Raw genomic sequence first — 19,167 nt, 5'->3', positions numbered from 1 at the left:
ACAAAAAACAAAACATTTACATTTCTTGATGAAAACGCATGTTTAAGGAAAACAAAAAACAAAACATTTACATTTCTTGATGAAAACGCATGTGTAAGGAAAAGGAAAAACAAAATATATATATTTCTGCTTTTATTTTTAATTTTGTCAGGATCGGTCCTCCATAGCGTTAAGGTATACGATATAATGTCATTTTCTCAACTGGTGTCTAGACCTTTTTGGGTAAACACACATTGCCAGCAGAGGGTAGCATCAACCTTTAAACTCATCTGAACAGAAATTGAAGCATGGGTCATCGTCCTCTGACTCAGACAAACATCCAGTCACATGGACAGGCAGGCTTGATCTTATTCATTCTTCCATGGAAAACATGAAAGGCTGACTGCCTTTATGTAAAAAAACAAACAAAAAACTGTTTCTTTAAACAAACCCACAGGTTTGTTTAAAGAAACTCTCTGAGTAAAAACATTAGACCCAGAAAGGCATCAGCCAGTTCCATGATCACACTCAGCTGTGCGTGAAAACAGTGCCTGCAAAACTGAGTAGCTCTATTCTGAAGCAGTTATATTTTTAACGTATGAATTTATAAAGCAAAAAGTTGCTGACAACTTACGGAAAGTAAGATTATATATTTTCTCCAGCAGTCAATGGGCGTGAGGTGGGGTATAGTCAGGATGTGTAACCAATCCATCACAAGCAATCTTTTCCACCACACACACTCACACCTGAAGACAATATATTAGCCAATCAACCTAAGTAGGGGTGTATCCATATGAAAATTATTAGGCATGATAGCGGTTTAGAAATTCATTCTTGTTATGAGTATTATTGTTGTTTTTATTAAAATAAGCTGAAATATGCAAAAATCGTTGTCCCATGCCCTAAGCCCTTGTTGTTAAAGTTGTCTTGATATGTTTTTTCTCAGTTTTTCAAAAGGAATTGCCCAGGATTCGTTATAGAAACTCTGTAATACTCGTTTTTCACCAGCAGGTGGTGACAAAATTAACATAGACACTATTCAAATTAAGCAAAAAAGGATCCTGAGCATGACTAAGAGAGTACTAGGTTAAAGATTGTCCCAAACTAATTGTAGCTCATGTTTTCTGTGACAAAGTTTACTCTTTTACTCTCAGCCTTAACTTCTTCATCATATATTTGAAGTTTAATGAAAGCAGAGTCAGGACAAAGTGAGACAGATGGGGAAAGAGTGGTTATGTGCATACAGGTCCTTCTCAAAATATTAGCATATTGTGATGAAGTTCATTATTTTCTATAATGTAATGATGAAAATTTAACATTCATATATTTTAGATTCATTGCACACTAACTGACATATTTCAGGTCTTTTATTGTCTTAATACGGATGATTTTGGCATACAGCTCATGAAAACCCACAATTCCTATCTCACAAAATTAGCATATCATTAAAAGGGTCTCTAAACGAGCTATGAACCTAATCATCTGAATCAACGAGTTAACTCTAAACACCTGCAAAAGATTCCTGAGGCCTTTAAAACTCCCAGCCTGGTTCATCACTCAAAACCCCAATCATGGGTAAGACTGGCGACCTGACTGCTGTCCAGAAGGCCACTATTGACACCCTCAAGCAAGAGGGTAAGACACAGAAAGAAATTTCTGAACGAATAGGCTGTTCCCAGAGTGCTGTATCAAGGCACCTCAGTGGGAAGTCTGTGGGAAGGAAAAAGTGTGGCAGAAAACGCTGCACAACGAGAAGAGGTGACCGGACCATGAGGAAGATTGTGGAGAAGGGCCGATTCCAGACCTTGGGGGACCTGCGGAAGCAGTGGACTGAGTCTGGAGTAGAAACATCCAGAGCCACCGTGCACAGGCGTGTGCAGGAAATGGGCTACAGGTGCCGCATTCCCCAGGTCAAGCCACTTTTGAACCAGAAACAGCGGCAGAAGCGCCTGACTTGGGCTACAGAGAGGCAGCACTAGACTGTTGCTCAGTGGTCCAAAGTACTTTTTTCGGATGAAAGCAAATTCTGCATCTCATTCGGAAATCAAGGTGCCAGAGTCTGGAGGAAGACTGGGGAGAAGGAAATGCCAAAATGCCAGAAGTCCAGTGTCAAGTACCCACAGTCAGTGATGGTCTGGAGTGCCGTGTCAGCTGCTGGTGTTGGTCCACTGTGTTTTATCAAGGGCAGGGTCAATGCAGCTAGCTATCAGGAGATTTTGGAGCACTTCATGCTTCCATCTGCTGAAAAGCTTTATGGAGATGAAGATTTCATTTTTCAGCACGACCTGGCACCTGCTCACAGTGCCAAAACCACTGGTAAATGGTTTACTGACCATGGTATCACTGTGCTCAATTGGCCTGCCAACTCTCCTGACCTGAACCCCATAGAGAATCTGTGGGATATTGTGAAGAGAACGTTGAGAGACTCAAGACCCAACACTCTGGATGAGCTAAAGGCCGCTATCGAAGCATCCTGGGCCTCCATAAGACCTCAGCAGTGCCACAGGCTGATTGCCTCCATACCACGCCGCATTGAAGCAGTCATTTCTGCCAAAGGATTCCCGACCAAGTATTGAGTGCATAACTGTACATGATTATTTGAAGGTTGACGTTTTTTGTATTAAAAACACTTTTCTTTTATTGGTCGGATGAAATATGCTAATTTTGTGAGATAGGAATTTTGGGTTTTCATGAGCTGTATGCCACAATCATCCGTATTAAGACAATAAAAGACCTGAAATATTTCAGTTAGTGTGCAATGAATCTAAAATATATGAATGTTAAATTTTCATCATTACATTATGGAAAATAATGAACTTTATCACAATATGCTAATATTTTGAGAAGGACCTGTAGTAGACCTCTATGTCATTCACCATTTTTTTTGTCATTTTCTGGATATCTAGTCCACGCTTATACAGCCTTGGTAGAGTCTATACTTATACAGCGTATGCAGGTTATGCAGAGATTTAAATTCACATCCCCAAATGTTTCCTTTTTAACAAAAACTCTGAAAAAAGAAAAGAAGTTAATCTTTGTCTTCACCAAATATGCAAGTTATGTGGGCAGTGTCTAAGACAGGAGTTAGGTTTGTAAATTAGTTTTCCTACATCATAAACTTACCGTATATACCCTAATTCAACCATGAATAATAAATCAGTCAGTCACATCTTTAACCACATTACATTTAATGACTTCTGTGCTGCCTTATAACTATTTTTAACTACACAAATTTATCTCTAGAGCGCGGTGAGAGATTACCTGTAAGTAAAATTATAAACTGTATAATTATTGCACATACATTATTTTGATACAGCAAATAGAAATTCCAGTAGAATAAACATGGATCCACCACAAGACAGATGTCTGCAATAGATTTTCAGTGTTTGAAACCCTTGCAAGAAGTCCAACACCTTCTGTATATAGAATAAACAAAAATGTGACTGCCTGTAACTGCATGCAAAACATCAGTTATGGTGCATCCAGCTTTAGAACACTTTCCAGTTTTTTACAAAATTAATAAAACTAACACCTGCATAATGTTAAATAATTACTTACTGCAACCCAAACACACATTGCATCCAGTGTTCATACTGTTTTTAGTTGCAGAGAATATGCAAACTGTAGGCTGTTTTAAATAGCTTCAAAATGCTTAATTGAAGTTCACAACAGATCAGGTATTATTACACTTTTTTGTGAATGTTTTAAGAATGATGTGTCTCAGTTCATCTGCTCTGTTGACGATTTTGAGAAAATAGATGCTCGTCAGTCTGCCTCAGATGAAGTCTCTCGTATTGTAATTTTGTTGCTGCAGAATAGCATCGGTTACAACGCTGAGAAGTTTAACAGACAAACCCAGACCATTCAGAAATGTTCATAAATCTGACTAAAGGTTTGCCTCGCATTAGCTGCTAAAACATGGGTCTATGCTAGAGGCAGAAAACAACTCCTGTCATTTTCATGTAGAGAAAAGGTTAGAAAGGTCAAAGTATATCTACATAAAATACAGAATATTGAAATATCCCAGCTTTCTCTGCTGTTTGTGTTTCTTGCAAAGCATCTGATACTTTGCATTTGATGGACAATAGAAAACCCCAGCCTAAGTATGTGTGTGGATAGTTGTCTGTCCCGCATGATGGACTGGTGGTCTGAAAAGGGTGTACCCCACTTCTTGGACTTCAACTGTTAGTCTACCACGTGAGGGTAAAGCAGGTCTAAACAATAAATTGATGGACAATAGATCTCATACTACCTCCTCTTGCTATACAATGTGATCAAACCAGCAAGTAAAACTAACTAAAAATAACTTCATGATGATTGAAGCATGTAAGAGAAATGTAAACATTATTACATTTTTTCTTTCATTTATTCATCTTCTATGCCGCTTATCATATAGTGGGTCACTGGGGAGCTGGTGCCTATCTCCAGCTGTCTACAGGTGAGAGGCAGGGTACATCCCGGACAGGTTGCCAATCCATCGCAGGGCAACACAGACACACAGGACAAACAACCATGCACACCTAAGGGCAATTTAAAGAGACCAATTAACCTAACAGTCATGTTTTTGGACTGTGGGAGGAAGCTGGAGTACCCGGTGAGAACCCATGCATGCATGGGGAGAACATGCAAACTCCATGCAGAAAGCCGGAAGTCAAACCCAGGACCTTCTTGCTGCAAGGCAACAGTGCCACCAACTGAGCCACCGTGCAGCCCCTACAATTTTCCTTTAACTCTTCAAAATATCCCTACCCGCACACCGGCTGTTTCTCAAAGAGCTTAGAAATGACAGATGACACATTAGAAAAAAATACAAGAACAGGTCAGGGGAGACAAAATGATTTCAGACATAAAATAAGCATCAAAAGGTATAAAACCAGTAAAACAATTTTTCAGAAAGAACACAGTGATACCAGAAAAAGCGTTTTACGTTACATCTCTAATGAAACCATAAACTCCGAGCAGATGTTATGGGCAGTGTCATATTGAGAGGCAGTGAATGCAGACCATACAGGAGACAACCAGAGACCAATTAAACCTTCATATAAGTCAAAGAATGATACAGCTGAGACAAACTAGGTCAGACCAGCAGGAGGTAGTTAACAGGAGGTAGTTGACATAACACTTATAAACTATGTTAACCTATATTAAGGTGGATAACATGACTCTCGTGATCTATATCATATATCTGTCTGACGGATGAATCCTTTCACTTCCCACTGAATTCCTTGTTTGTATGTACGAACTTGGCAATAATGCTGATTCTGATTCTGAATGATCTTCATCACTAAGTAAAGAAGCAAGTATACTTCTTAGATTAAGATTTACTTACCATCAATTGAAAATAATGACTCTACCCCGGAGGATTAAAAGAAAGGCCGTAAGAAGCTAATAATTAATGTAACGAAGAACCTTTTTTATTTGAATCACACTCAGGTATATTTTCTTATTATTTATTTGGGTAAAAACCAGTGCATAGACAAGCTCATAAAGAAATGGAGAGGATTTGGAAAGAAAACTGATCATTCAGAATCTAGCCAGGATCTAGCCAGGATCTACCAAGAGTGCAAAGCAGGAACGAGCCCAGGAGTCCTTCACTCGAAGGAGGTCTTTGTAATGGACCAAGAAAAATAATGATTTAAACTGAGAATGGGCTGAAGTTTTAAGAGCTAGCAATCAGCCCAGTTACTTTGTCTTCATTGGCTGTTACCAATTCTTCACCTGCTCATTGTGCTCAGCATGGGAGTGGGCACAATGAGCAGCAGAATAATTAGCACTGACCTCAAATGCATGAAAAATGGCCTTTGAATAAATGGTGATGAGGTTGATTGTAAGCTAGCTTTTGGCAGTGAGATCCATAGAAGCGGTTGCTAGTATCAACAAATGGAAGAATTGAGTGAGAAAAGTTTTTCAGCTCTGGGCTTTAAGAAGAACCTTAAAAAGACACAATAACTGCTTGAAATGTTTTGCCATGGTTTGTGCATTTTAATTAAAGTGGGGTCCCTGAGTAACAGTACTGCTTTGTTTTATTATTATGTCGGTTGATAAAGGTCTAACTAAAGAAATGGGCTGTTATAGCCTACAATTCTGGGTTCTAATACCTAAAATATGGGGGAAGTGGAAGTGGGAGAGGAATAAATAGAGGGGGACTATCTCCTGCCTGGTGCTGCTTTCACATTTAAGGTTTCAAACATGTTATTTGATTGAACTAAGGGCCCGATTTACAATTTAGAGTTTAATACTTTAACCTATGTCTAATCATAGGATACATGCAAGCTTATAATATTTCTAAATTAGAAAACAATAAATGAATGAATTTGATATTTATTTATTCACAATTTAATTTACTTAACACTTCAAGGTCATAAATACATTGATATTTTGTAAAGTCCCTGACACTATCGCTGTTTTTGATGTGACTATGGAGGAAAGCAGTTCTTCATTGTGAAAGGTCAGATTTGAGTGTTTGTGTTCATTACAGTAGCAACAAAACCTGCACAGGATGGATAAAAAAAAGAAATACAAATGGAGAACTTCACAGATACAGAAGCAAAAACCAAAACAACATTCACCACAATGCAAAAGAAAAGATAAACACTTATAACATTAATATTCATAACTTATCTGTTAAACAGAAACATAGAAAAGTCAGCTGCTGATGTTTTGAATAAGTTTAAAAGGGCATTTATTTATTCCACCAATAGATGAAAAATACAATTAATGAAAATTTAATTGTGTTTTTATATTCTTAACATCCATCTTAAAAACAGAGATTGAGTTGGATTGATCCTTTGTTATCAGAATAAGGCTTTCACATACTTCATTTTAACATTGCTGGAGTATCTATTTAAAAGTTACCCATGTAAATACAGTGAGTGAGTCCTTCTGCTGGCACACATCTGGGTCCAAAGTAAAGGAACAGAAGCAGATTGATTTAATTATGTTAAATTAGATAAAATGCATACAAAGCTGGAGTGAATAGAATGATGACGTACGAAACAAGTAAAAACGTGAAACTTACATCCTCCACTAAATCCCATGGAGAAATCATTAAATAAACAGAAAACATCTGGTTCTTGTTTGAAAATCACAGCAACTGCCACCGTTTCTGGTTTGCTGCAACACAGCACAGCGTATGTGTTAAGATAAATATTTGATTAGAGCAGAGAAAGACTAACACAAAGGTGAACGTGTTGATCGCCTCACCTTCATGAAGCAGCTCAGTTCATAATTTGGTTTATTCATGTCGATGGTTTCATTTTATAGCTAGATTTACTGTGTCCTAATTAAACACACAGGGAAATATGAGTAATTATACTGAGCACAAAGCATTACAAATAAAGTTTAGCAATGATTAACATGTGTCTATTCTGGACACGAATGAAGCATGTGTGTATGATTGACTTTGTAGTTCTTTTCTCAGCATTAAAGATAAAGATGCCAACTATAGTCCGCTGATATAAAAGGACACCCAGCTGTGGTGGCAGTAAAGCTAAAGCAATTCAATAGATGACAGAGTAAAGCTTTGCAAAGCTTTGTGAAGCTGATTTTTCTGCACTTCAAAGTCTACTGTCAAAAACAACACTATCCAGACTGCTGACTGTCAGATCATGCAACACATAGAGAAAGATCCAGCAAGCTGAACATTATGTAGAGCAAGCAGCAAAATGCCAGGAGCATTTTTAGCATCATTGCTAAACTTACAGGTTAGTTTAAATTCCTTATGAAGCGGCTACATATAGTATTGAGAGTTATATACACTTGATTAACTTCATTTGGTCAGTTTCTATTGTCATTAGGATTTAAAAGGAGCAAATCTTGAATTCTGCAAGAGTGTGTAAATTAATGAACATAACTATATGTGTAATGAAGTAAACCAAGTGCTAAACGTGCTTACTGAAATATATAAAATATTTTGTAGAAAAGTATTTTTTAGCAATGTCAACTTGAAGATGCATTGCTCAAGTGTGATTTTGACTCATTGATCCATTGTTCTCTTTTATGCTGGACTCATGCTGGGGAATGGAGTGGGCCATTTTAGCAGGGTTTCTTTCTCTGAAACCAGAAAGGGTTTTCCATGGCTGTACAGGTCCTTCTCAAAAAATTAGCATATTGTGATAAAGTTCATTATTTTCTATAATGTCATGATGAAAATTTAACATTCATATATTTTAGATTCATTGCACACTAACTGAAATATTTCAGGTCTTTTATTGTCTTAATACGGATGATTTTGGCATACAGCTCATGAAAACCCAAAATTCCAATCTCACAAAATTAGCATATCATTAAAAGGGTCTCTAAACGAGCTATGAACCTAATCATCTGAATCAACGAGTTAACTCTAAACACCTGCAAAAGATTCCTGAGGCCTTTAAAACTCCCAGCCTGGTTCATCACTCAAAACCCCAATCATGGGTAAGACTGCCGACCTGACTGCTGTCCAGAAGGCCACTATTGACACCCTCAAGCAAGAGGGTAAGACACAGAAAGAAATTTCTGAACGAATAGGCTGTTCCCAGAGTGCTGTATCAAGGCACCTCAGTGGGAAGTCTGTGGGAAGGAAAAGGTGTGGCAGAAAACGCTGCACAACGAGAAGAGGTGACCGGACCCTGAGGAAGATTGTGGAGAAGGGCCGATTCCAGACCTGGGGGACCTGCGGAAGCAGTGGACTGAGTCTGGAGTAGAAACATCCAGAGCCAACGTGCACAGGTGTGTGCAGGAAATGGGCTACAGGTGCCGCATTCCCCAGACCTGGGCTACAGAGAGGCAGCACTGGACTGTTGCTCAGTGGTCCAAAGTACTTTTTTCGGATGAAAGCAAATTCTGCATGTCATTCAGAAATCAATGTGCCAGAGTCTGGAGGAAGACTGGGGAGAAGGAAATGCCAAATGTCAGAAGTCCAGTGTCAAGTACCCACAGTCAGTGATGGTCTGGGGTGCCGTGTCAGCTGCTGGTGTTGGTCCACTGTGTTTTATCAAGGGCAGGGTCAATGCAGCTAGCTATCAGGAGATTTTGGAGCACTTCATGCTTCCATCTGCTGAAAAGCTTTATGGAGATGAAGATTTTGTTTTTCAGCACGACCTGGTACCTGCTCACAGTGCCAAAACCACTGGTAAATGGTTTACTGACCATGGTATCACTGTGCTCAATTGGCCTGCCAACTCTCCTGACCTGAACCCCATAGAGAATCTGTGGGATATTGTGAAGAGAACGTTGAGAGACTCAAGACCCAACACTCTGGATGAGCTAAAGGCCGCTATCGAAGCATCCTGGGCCTCCATAAGACCTCAGCAGTGCCACAGGCTGATTGCCTCCATGCCACGCCGCATTGAAGCAGTCATTTCTGCAAAAGGATTCCCGACCAAGTATTGAGTGCATAACTGTACATGATTATTTGAAGGTTGACGCTTTTTGTATTAAAAACACTTTTCTTTTATTGGTCAGATGAAATATGCTAATTTTGTGAGATAGGAATTTTGGGTTTTCATGAGCTGTATGCCAAAATCATCCGTATTAAGACAATAAAAGACCTGAAATATTTCAGTTAGTGTGCAATGAATCTAAAATATATGAATGTTAAATTTTCATCATGACATTATGGAAAATAATGAACTTTATCACAATATGCTAATTTTTTGAGAAGGACCTGTATGTTTGGGATAATTGTCTTGCTGAAACGTCTACCCTTTCATTGACTAGTCTGGCAACAAACGTTTAACTGGGATACGACATGATTTTCTTTAGCAGTAGAATTTTGTGCAGTGAGCAATGAGGGCAGCCATGCATTCATTGCCTGTTGTTTTCCAGAGGTGGGAAATAACAAAGTCCAAATACTATAAATGGTAAATGGACTGAACTTATATAGCACTTTTCCAGTCATACAGACCACTCAAAGCGCTTTACACTAGAGCCACATTCACCCAATTGCACTCACATTCATACAACGATACACAGATCAGTAGGCAACTTGAGGTTAAGTGCCTTGCCCAGGGGCACATTGACATATGGCAGGAGGAAGCTGGAATTGAACCCACAACCTTCTGATTGCAAGACAACTACTCTTCCTACTGAGCCACAGTCGCCTCACAATCGCCTATGCAATACATGACTGTACTTCAGATATCTGTACACTCAGCTTAACGTGTTTCTGGACTGTGGGAGGAAACTGGAGTACTTGGGCAGAACTCACACATGCATGGAAAGATCCCAAGCTGGAATTTTAACCCAAGACCCTCTGCCCGGATTAGCAGGCAACTGCTCCACCTTGAAGTCCCATTCCTGTTTATGACATACAGTATGACTTAATTTTTATGTCTATCCAGCCATTGGAAAGATATTTACTGAGAAAAACAAACACTTATTTAAAATGTGTTTTCCCTGTTGTATCTTGTAATAGATTTTAGTTTAATTCATTACTGTTTAAGTAGTTACTGTAAAACAAGTTGTGTTTATACAGAATAAAAAACATGATTAGGCACTGATAATATAGAATTATTAATTAAGAAATGTTACCCCCCCCCAAAAAAAAAGCAAAATAATTGACAACATTTTGATAACCATCATTCAGGGAACGTCTATACACTATGAAAGGTTGCAATGGCAATCAGGAAGGGAGGCAATGCAATGGGTACTTTGTGTACACATTCAATCAGTCATTTTGAAAACATTTACACAGCTCAGATAAATCACTGAATCTCTTCAATATATTTTAACTTGTTGCTCATGCTTGTATATTTTGTTTTTGAAAAACATACTTTTATACAAGCTTCTTTCTTCACATTTATTCTAAAATGCACAATTTCTATATAAATGAGTGTAAATTCTGAATTGTTACCCTTACTCTTTATTTAGGCACGTTAATAGTGAGACTTGTTTGCAAACACTTATATAACACATATTAAGGCCATAACATGTCCTTGCTCTAATTCTTGAGTGGTCTGCTTTGAAAAACAGAGTGAAAGCAAACAAGGCACAAAGCTTTAAAAAACCTGGTGGAATACAATAAATAGGAGTAGATCTCTTGAAAATGACGCTGATGCCGTGACCATGTGAAATTTTGGTGATTCAGTGCGGAGGATATCCTCATTAAAAACAGCAAAGACACCACCTAATTGCCTGGCTTTGTGATTTCCTGGACTTCAAGCATCCACATCCTTTAAACCCACCAAACATCCTGTGTTTTTTGTTCACAGTAACAAACTGACAAAATCTCCAAGACTCAGAAAATCAACTAAATCTCACTAAAAACTGTACTTTGTTTTCATTTCTCTTTGATAATGGTTCTCGTTTGTTTCCCAGAGTGTCCTGCATGTTTCACTGCTGCTGTGGTCCATGGCAAGTTTTAATGAGGATTATATGGCTTTCTGTCCAGGGCAGCACACCAGAGGGACAACATCCATCCATCCATCTATCAATCCCTCCATCCGTCCATCCGTCCACCCTTCCATTGACCAAACCCGCTTATCCTTACAGGGTCACAGGGGGGCTGATATCTATCACCAGCAGAGGCAGGGTACACCCTGGACAGTTTGCAAGTCCATCACAGGGGACATAGAGACACACAGGACTAACAACCACAGACACATACCTAAGGACAATTTAGAGAGACTAATTAACCGGTCATGCTTTTAGACTGTAGAAGGAAGCTGGAGCAGGAAAAACACCAGAGGAAAAAAAAAAGGTTATCTGTCTGTTGTGCAACCAATGCCTTTCCTAATGTTAATTTGTATAACCAGTCAATGGGATTGGGTTCCCGATGTAGTGTAAGATAACATTGGCATACAGCACTACTTGGTAACTGTTTTGTAGCTAAATTAAAAGGCTTTTTCAGTGTTTTTTTTAAGAGATCTAGACTACCATCTGTAATTTAAAAACTTACATATTTAGACTGGTGAGACCTCAATTGGATTATTATAAAAAGGATTTTGATTACTTTTTTGGTATTAGGACCACATGAGATTCAGACAAGTTTGAAAGCAACAATTAATAAGGCTGGTCAAAACTGGAATACATTTTTCTGCAGGGATTATCTATCTGGATGCATACCTAGATCAATAAATATCAGATCAATATGTTTTAGTTCTTAATGTGCCTCACGACAAAAACATGTATTTATTATTTGCAGAAAGGGCTTGGTCTAGAGAGTGGGATTGTTCATGGTCCCGTGTAGGGTGGCAAAAGGAGTAGCATGCTCAGTGTCCCATTCACGCAAGAATTAGTTAATTAGTTGTGGTAGTCATTATTTACCAAAAACTGAAGCTGCTGTTAGAATAAAATGAATAGTAATCTCTGTAAAGTGACAATAATTTCATGCTGGCTTTATTATAAAGTCGCGGCATGTGATGCATACTTGGATGTATTGCTTGATGGCACTATGTAGGTTAGCTTAATAAATGAGCAAAACATCTCTTTAATTACTTTATTAAAATAATAAATGATCGAAAACCAATAAATAATATTTCATGTTAAAATTAAAAATATTTATTGTGCTACATAAGCAAAATGGGCTCACCAATAAAAACTTCAAACATGGAGAAATAGGCCACTGAATGTGTAAAAAAATGCATCTTATTTTATTCCTATAAATATTTTGTAAATATAATTTTCTTCACATAGGGCAGAAAATAATTAACTAGGGAGTTTGTTAATGTGATATTTTTGTCTAATAATTGGGCAAAGGAATTTGAAGTGAAACTGAGTTTTTTTCTCCACTTCAGTTGCAACTTTTGCACAGTAAGTCAGAAATGAGAAAAAAGATTAATGTGTTGTTGCATTATAATTTTCTAAAACTAATACAATGAGTCATTGTATTTAGAAGAGTTCTCCTCTTTGCTGTCACTACATTCTTGCTCAGAATGAGGAATTGCTCCAAAGTTAAAGACTCATTGCAATAGACTGTCCACTGTCGCTACATGCTCATCCAGGAGGAAGGATTGGCTGGGTTTCCTTAAAAAAAACTAAACTTTTTTTTTCACCAATTTGAATAATACACTGAAAATGAATCCATTGTTTCATAACTAGGGTCAAATTAGAATGTATGTATTTGACTTTAAAATTGTCTGCTTGATTGGACTGAATTAAATATTTATGTGTACCAATTAGATTTTATTTTATTTTTTTTGGTAATGAGCTTTGAGACGGCATTTGTTGTGAATTGGCAATAGATAAATAGACTGGAAAGAAATTAACTGAATTGGATTGTAAATTCTATTAAAAATAAAATTTTTGTGAAGAAACTCAAGCTAACACTCTCCTGAATACATATTGCACATTTTCTCTTCTATTTTTCAGACTATTGACAAAACAGGCCCACTTCTGCTGAAACATTCTCTGTGCTTGAATAATTCAATATTGCTCACTGTCTGCTCCTGTTGTGTGCTGCATGGTTAAGAACCAGTGAAGGGGAAGGCTCAATGCATGGGGACAGGGCTTGTTTTCTATGCCCGCAGTCAAGCGTGCATCTCTTATGTAAGGGTGGGGGTTGGACGGCAAGAACACATCATCCACTGCAAATTAACTCATGTTGCCTCATCATCACGGCTCTCACTTATCCTCACTTACTGTCTAGATAGTTCACAAGCTTCATTATCGGTTCATATTATACCACAAACAAGTCAGATTTTTTGGGTGTATAAATGTTAAAGATTTACCTTTCTCCATACTTCCCATACATACCACTTGCTTTTTTTTTACTGTATAATAGCAATTCTGATGACTTTGTGTCTCTATTATGTAGGTCTATTAAGTGTTAAGACTATAAATGTATACATTTTACAAACAAAATTATGTGAGACTTTACTGTTACAGTAAAGTCTCATGTTCACGAGTGAGGGAAGAATGGAGCAGGTGATTGACAGATGGATCGGTGCAGCTGCCGCAGTAATGGGGACATTGTTCCAGTCCGTTGTGGTGAAGAGAGAGCTGAGCCGAAAAGCGAAGCTCTCGATTTACCGGTCGGTCTACGTTCCTACCCTCACCTATGACCATGAACTTTGGGTCATGACCGAAAGAACGAGATCCCGGATACAAGCGGCTGAAATGAGCTTCCTCCGTAGGGTGGCCGGGCACTCCCTTAGAGATAGGGTGAGGAGCTCGGCCATCCGGGAGGGGCTCGGAGTAGAGCCGCTGCTGCTCCACATCAAGAGGACCCAGTTGAGGTGGCTCGGGCATCTATACCGGATGTCTCCTGGACGCCTTCCTCGGGAGGTGTTCCAGGCACGTCCCACCGGGAGGAGGCCCAGGTGATGGCCCAGGACACGCTGGAGGGACTATGTCTCTCGGCTGGCCTGGGAACGCCTTGGGCTCAACCTGGAGGAGCTGGATGAGGTGTCTGGGGAGAGGGACGTCTGGGCATCTCTGCTGAGCCTGCTGAGCCTGCTGCCCCTGCGACCCGGTCCCGGATAAGCGGAAGACGACAAGTACGACAAGTACAAGTACGAGTACTTTACTGTTACAGTGAAAATTGTGCTTATTAAAAAGCAAGGTCGTGGTTTTTATTTTATTTTATTTCATTCATTGATTTATTAAAAGCATCCAAATAAGGAGACCAAAGTACATAACTATAGAATCATAGAAACACTCTGTAAAAACAATTATTCAGTTAAGAAAAGGTGCTAAGGAACATTAAAAACCTTTCTGAACAAATACATCTTCGACTTGCTTTTAAAATGGCCTGATTCAGTGATTGCACAAGGATCGAAAAGGAAGCTGGCCTCAGAGAGCAGGTACCACCACTGAAAATGCCCAGTCACCCCAGCATTTAAGCTTCGTCCTTGGAACATCTAATAAAAGCTGACTGGATGACCTTAAGGACCTGCCACACACACAAACACTGAAAAGCTCAAATAAATAGGGAGAGGCAGTTAAGAGGTTTAAAAACAAAGTTTAAAATCAATTATAAACCTAACAGGAAGCCACTGTAAAGAATGCTAAATGGGTAATGCACACACATCCAGAGGCGTTAAAAGATGAAGGCGAGCATAGTCAAGTCTGGAGTTAATAAAAACATGAATGGCCTTCTTATGGTCAAGATGATTAATAAAAGGCTCTGGGCAAAAGACGCAGCAGAAAAAGCTTGTCCTGTCCACAGAGTCAATTTGATTTTTAAATGTACAATTCTTACCAAATATTATCCCTACATTTTTAACACTGTTCTCTAAATTAAAATTTAACGCACTGACGTCTATGGTGCCGTTGTCACCAAATAAAACACATTCAGTCTTTTTTTTGTAAAAACAAAAGATTCTGGCCAAACCATGGTTTGGCAGCATTAATGTAATGCAGTAGATAACAGAGAGAAACACTGCAACCTGGCTTCAGAGGCCAGTAGATCTGTAGATCATCTCCATAACAGTGGAACGATAACTGTTGCTGAGGTAGAATTGCTCCAAGTCACAGCATATACAGTGAAAATAGAAGAGTGCCAAGAATGGAGCCTTGTGGGACCCCACATGAAAGAGGAACACTAAAAGAAATTAAAATTATTCATCACGACAGAGAAAGTTCTGTCAGATAAGAGGTGAACCACTTCAGGGCTGTGCCACATAGTGCATAGTGCTTCAATTAGGACAAAATAACAGAATGATCGACTGTGGTAAAGGCTGCTGTAAGGGCCAACAAAACCAGAACCACAGAGTACTTTTGAATGGCAGACATAGCTACATTAAAATGTACTTTTATTGAAACGGCTTCTGTACTATGGCCTAATCTAAAGCCAGACTAAACTTTTTCAAAGATGCCATTGCTCTTTGAACAAGGTTGAAGTTGAATAAAATTATTTTTTTCTAAAACCTTGAAAAGAAAAGCAGTTGTTCAAATGAACTGAACTAATCTCCATCACATGTATAAGCAGGCATCAGGCAGCTGATTTCTCACAATGGTAGGCAGACACAGAAAAACCTTGAGGGACAAGTTAGAACCCAAACACTTCCCAGAGTAGCCAAAATGAAAGGAACATTAAATTTATCAATTTTTACCAGATCTAGATCTTATCTTTTATTGTTATGGACTCTGAAGGGCATATGGGATTATCCCTTAAAGGTGTTGGTGGGGTCCTTGTCTCTTTTCTCTACTTCAGTTGCTGTTATTTCAGTTCATTCTTGTTTATTAGATTCACCAAGTCAAGTCAAGTTTATTTATATAGCGCTTTTCAGCAAACAGGCACTCAAAGCGCTGTACACGAGGACAAACATTACAGAAAATCAAACACAAAACCCTTGGGGGTTTACTGGTAAGAGCTGGTTCTAATCCAATATTTCTAATAGAGGTAATTAGCACATTAAGTCCTCTGTGCTAGAAGAAAAATGATAATATTAATCGTTTGGTCCCATTATTCAAATAGTAACAGTCATGGGCACTCACTGAAGTCTAAGTAGAGAAGTTGGGTCACTGGTAGGTCCAAACTTTTTAAATACTAATAATGTTTGGCTTTCACTGGTATGAAATTGTTGTAATACAATCCTTCTAAGAAATCAAAAAATTTATGAATTCTTCTAAGAAATCAAAAAATCTCTGGTCATTGGTGTAAAAACAGCTGTAGTAGTAGTTGGCTTTTGCTGGTAATCCTTCTGAGAAATCTGAAAATCTATGAAAAGTTATGAAATCACACATTTAGAAAAAGTAAGATAGGAGGAAAAAAATCATATTTCAGACTCTATTCTTAGCAGAATAAGTCTGAGTGTGTTTGCAAGAATTAGACTGTCAACACTGATAGAAGCGCCATTGTCCTTGGGAAGAGAGGTGGAAGTTTTATCAATCGGCCACATAGTCCTATCAGCACACAGCTAGTAGGGGGGTGCTGGGGAAGAGCGTCTTGTTTATATAACATCCAGGAGATATTTTGTCGATAGCCAGTTAGCAGAAGTTCCCAAGGCCACGTTGGGGCACCAGATTTAGAAAAACAATAAATGTTGTGGTTCAGGCAGTTGTGAATTTCCAACCACCTTAAGGGTTTTACTGGTATGTCTCAATTGCGAATCCAAATAGCCAAATTTCTGGTATTTTCCACAGATCTGGAGCGTACAACTTCGCCAAGATTTTATCCTTTAACCTCTGAGTCCAACCGCTGCCAGGCTGCGATTCAGTTCAAGAATCGTGTCCAGCTTGCAATTCTGCTCTCTTAGTGTTGATCGCTCTACAGACTCCATCTAACATCGCAGGAAGCTTTGGAATGCTTTGAACAGCCGCCCACGTTTTGCAAATCACTCGATAAGCCAGGTAACAACCAACTCCAAAAAGCAGAAATCCTGTTATCAAAAGTCCAAATACAGTACCTTGCGAAAGTACTCGGCCCCCTTGAACTGGTCAACCTCTTGCCACATTTCAGGCTTCAAACATAAAGATATAAAATTCAAATTTTTTGTGAAGAATCAACAACAAGTGGGACACAATCATGAAGTGGAATGAAATTTATTGGATGTGTCAAACGTTTTTAACAAATAAAAAACTGAAAAGTGGGGCGTTCAATATTATTTGGCCCTTTTACTTTCAGTGCAACAAACTTACTCCAGAAGTTCATTGAGGATCTCTGAATGATCCAATGTTGTCCCAAATGACTGATGATGATAAATAGAATCCACCTGTATGTAATCAAGTCTCCGTATAAATGCACCTGCTCTGTGATAGTTTCAGGGTTCTGTTCAAAGCGCAGAGAGCATCATGAAGACCAAGGAACACACCAGGCAGGTCCGAGATACTGTTGTGGAAAAGTTTAAAGCCGGATTTGGATACAAAAATATTTCCCAAGCTTTAAACATCCCAAGGAGCACTTTGCAAGCACTCATATTGAAATGGAAGGAGTATCAAACCATTGCAAATCTAACAGGACCCGGCCGTCCCTTTCATCTCGAACAAGGAGAAGACTGATAAGAGATGCAGCCAAGAGGCCCATGATCACTCTGGATGAACTGCAGAGATCTACAGCCGAGGTGGGAGAGTCTGTCCATAGGACAACTTTCAGTCGTACACTGCACACATCTGGCCTTTATGGAAGAGTGGCAAGAAGAAAGCCATTTCTCAAAAATATCCATAAAAAGTCTCGTCTAAAGTTTGGCACAAGCCACCTGGGAGACACACCAAACATGTGGAAGAAGGTGCTCTGGTCAGATGAAACCAAAATAGAACTGTTTTGCCACAATGCAAAACGATATGTTTGGCGTAAAACCAACACAGCTCATCACCCTGAACACACCATCCCCACTGTCAAACATGATGGTGGCAGCATCATGGTTTGGGCCTGCTTTTCGTCAGCAGGGACAGGGATGGTGGTCAAAATTGATGGGAAGATGGATGGGGCCAAATACAGGACCATTCTGGAAGAAAACCTGTTGGAGTCTGCAAGAGACCTGAGACTGGGATGGAGATTTATCTTCCAACGAGACAATGATCCAAAACATAAAGCCAAATCTACAATGGAATGGTTCACAAGTAAACGTATCCAGGTGTTGGAATGGCCAAGTCAAAGTCCAGACCTGAATCCAATCGAGAATCTGTGGAAAGAGCTGAAGACTGCTGTTCGTGAACGCTTTCCATCCAACCTCACTGAGCTTGAACTGTTTTGCAAGGATGAATGGGCAAGCGTTTCAGTCTCTCGATGTGCAAAACTGATAGAGACATACCCCAAGCGACTTGCAGCTGTAATTGCAGCAAAGGGTGGCGCTACAAAGTATTAACGCAAGGGGGCCGAATAATATTGCACGCCCCACTTTTCAGTTTTTTATTTGTTAAAAAAGTTTGATACATCCAATAAATTTCATTCCACTTCATGATTGTGTCCCACTTGTTGTTGATTCTTCACAAAACATTAGAATTTCATATCTTTATGTTTGAAGCCTGAAATGTGGCAAGAGGTTGACCAGTTCAAGGGGGCAGAATACTTTCACAAGGCACTGTATGTACACATTTTCTATGTCCTCGACCGACAACGTAGTCAGACACACAATCTTCCACTGCTGCCAAGAATCCATTGTGTATGCAGTGAAGAACGTCCTGTCTGGACAAGAGGGTCTCCTTTACCCTGTCTTCCCGTCGAAAAAAATATTTGATCAATTACGTTGAGAGTCCAGCTGACCAAATCCATAATTTACAAGTTTGGAGGATATGCAAAGCGAGGCTCTGAGAAAAATACAGACAAAAAGCAGAAGCAGGGATCAGCAGGGAGGGAGAGAAAACGCGTGTCTTCCATCGAGAGCA

General features: G+C 39.1%; 1 protein-coding gene across 2 annotated transcripts in view; it reads right to left on the bottom strand.

The window, feature by feature from the left end:
* Positions 1-19,167, bottom strand: part of ren (renin) — a 54,563-nt gene that overhangs the window by 27,335 nt on the left and 8,061 nt on the right. The window contains exon 1 of one of the 2 annotated variants that reach the window (XM_047354645.1): positions 614-706. The exons of the other annotated variant lie outside the window; for it this stretch is intronic. The gene's annotated coding sequence lies outside the window, so the exon portion shown is untranslated. Of the gene's footprint in view, positions 1-613; positions 707-19,167 lie in introns of those variants that run through there. 2 annotated transcript variants of the gene reach the window in all.

The sequence above is a fragment of the Girardinichthys multiradiatus genome, chromosome 1 (genome assembly GCF_021462225.1).
Source record: "Girardinichthys multiradiatus isolate DD_20200921_A chromosome 1, DD_fGirMul_XY1, whole genome shotgun sequence".
Taxonomy (NCBI): domain Eukaryota; kingdom Metazoa; phylum Chordata; class Actinopteri; order Cyprinodontiformes; family Goodeidae; genus Girardinichthys; species Girardinichthys multiradiatus.
This window is presented reverse-complemented; position numbering and strand designations above follow the sequence as displayed.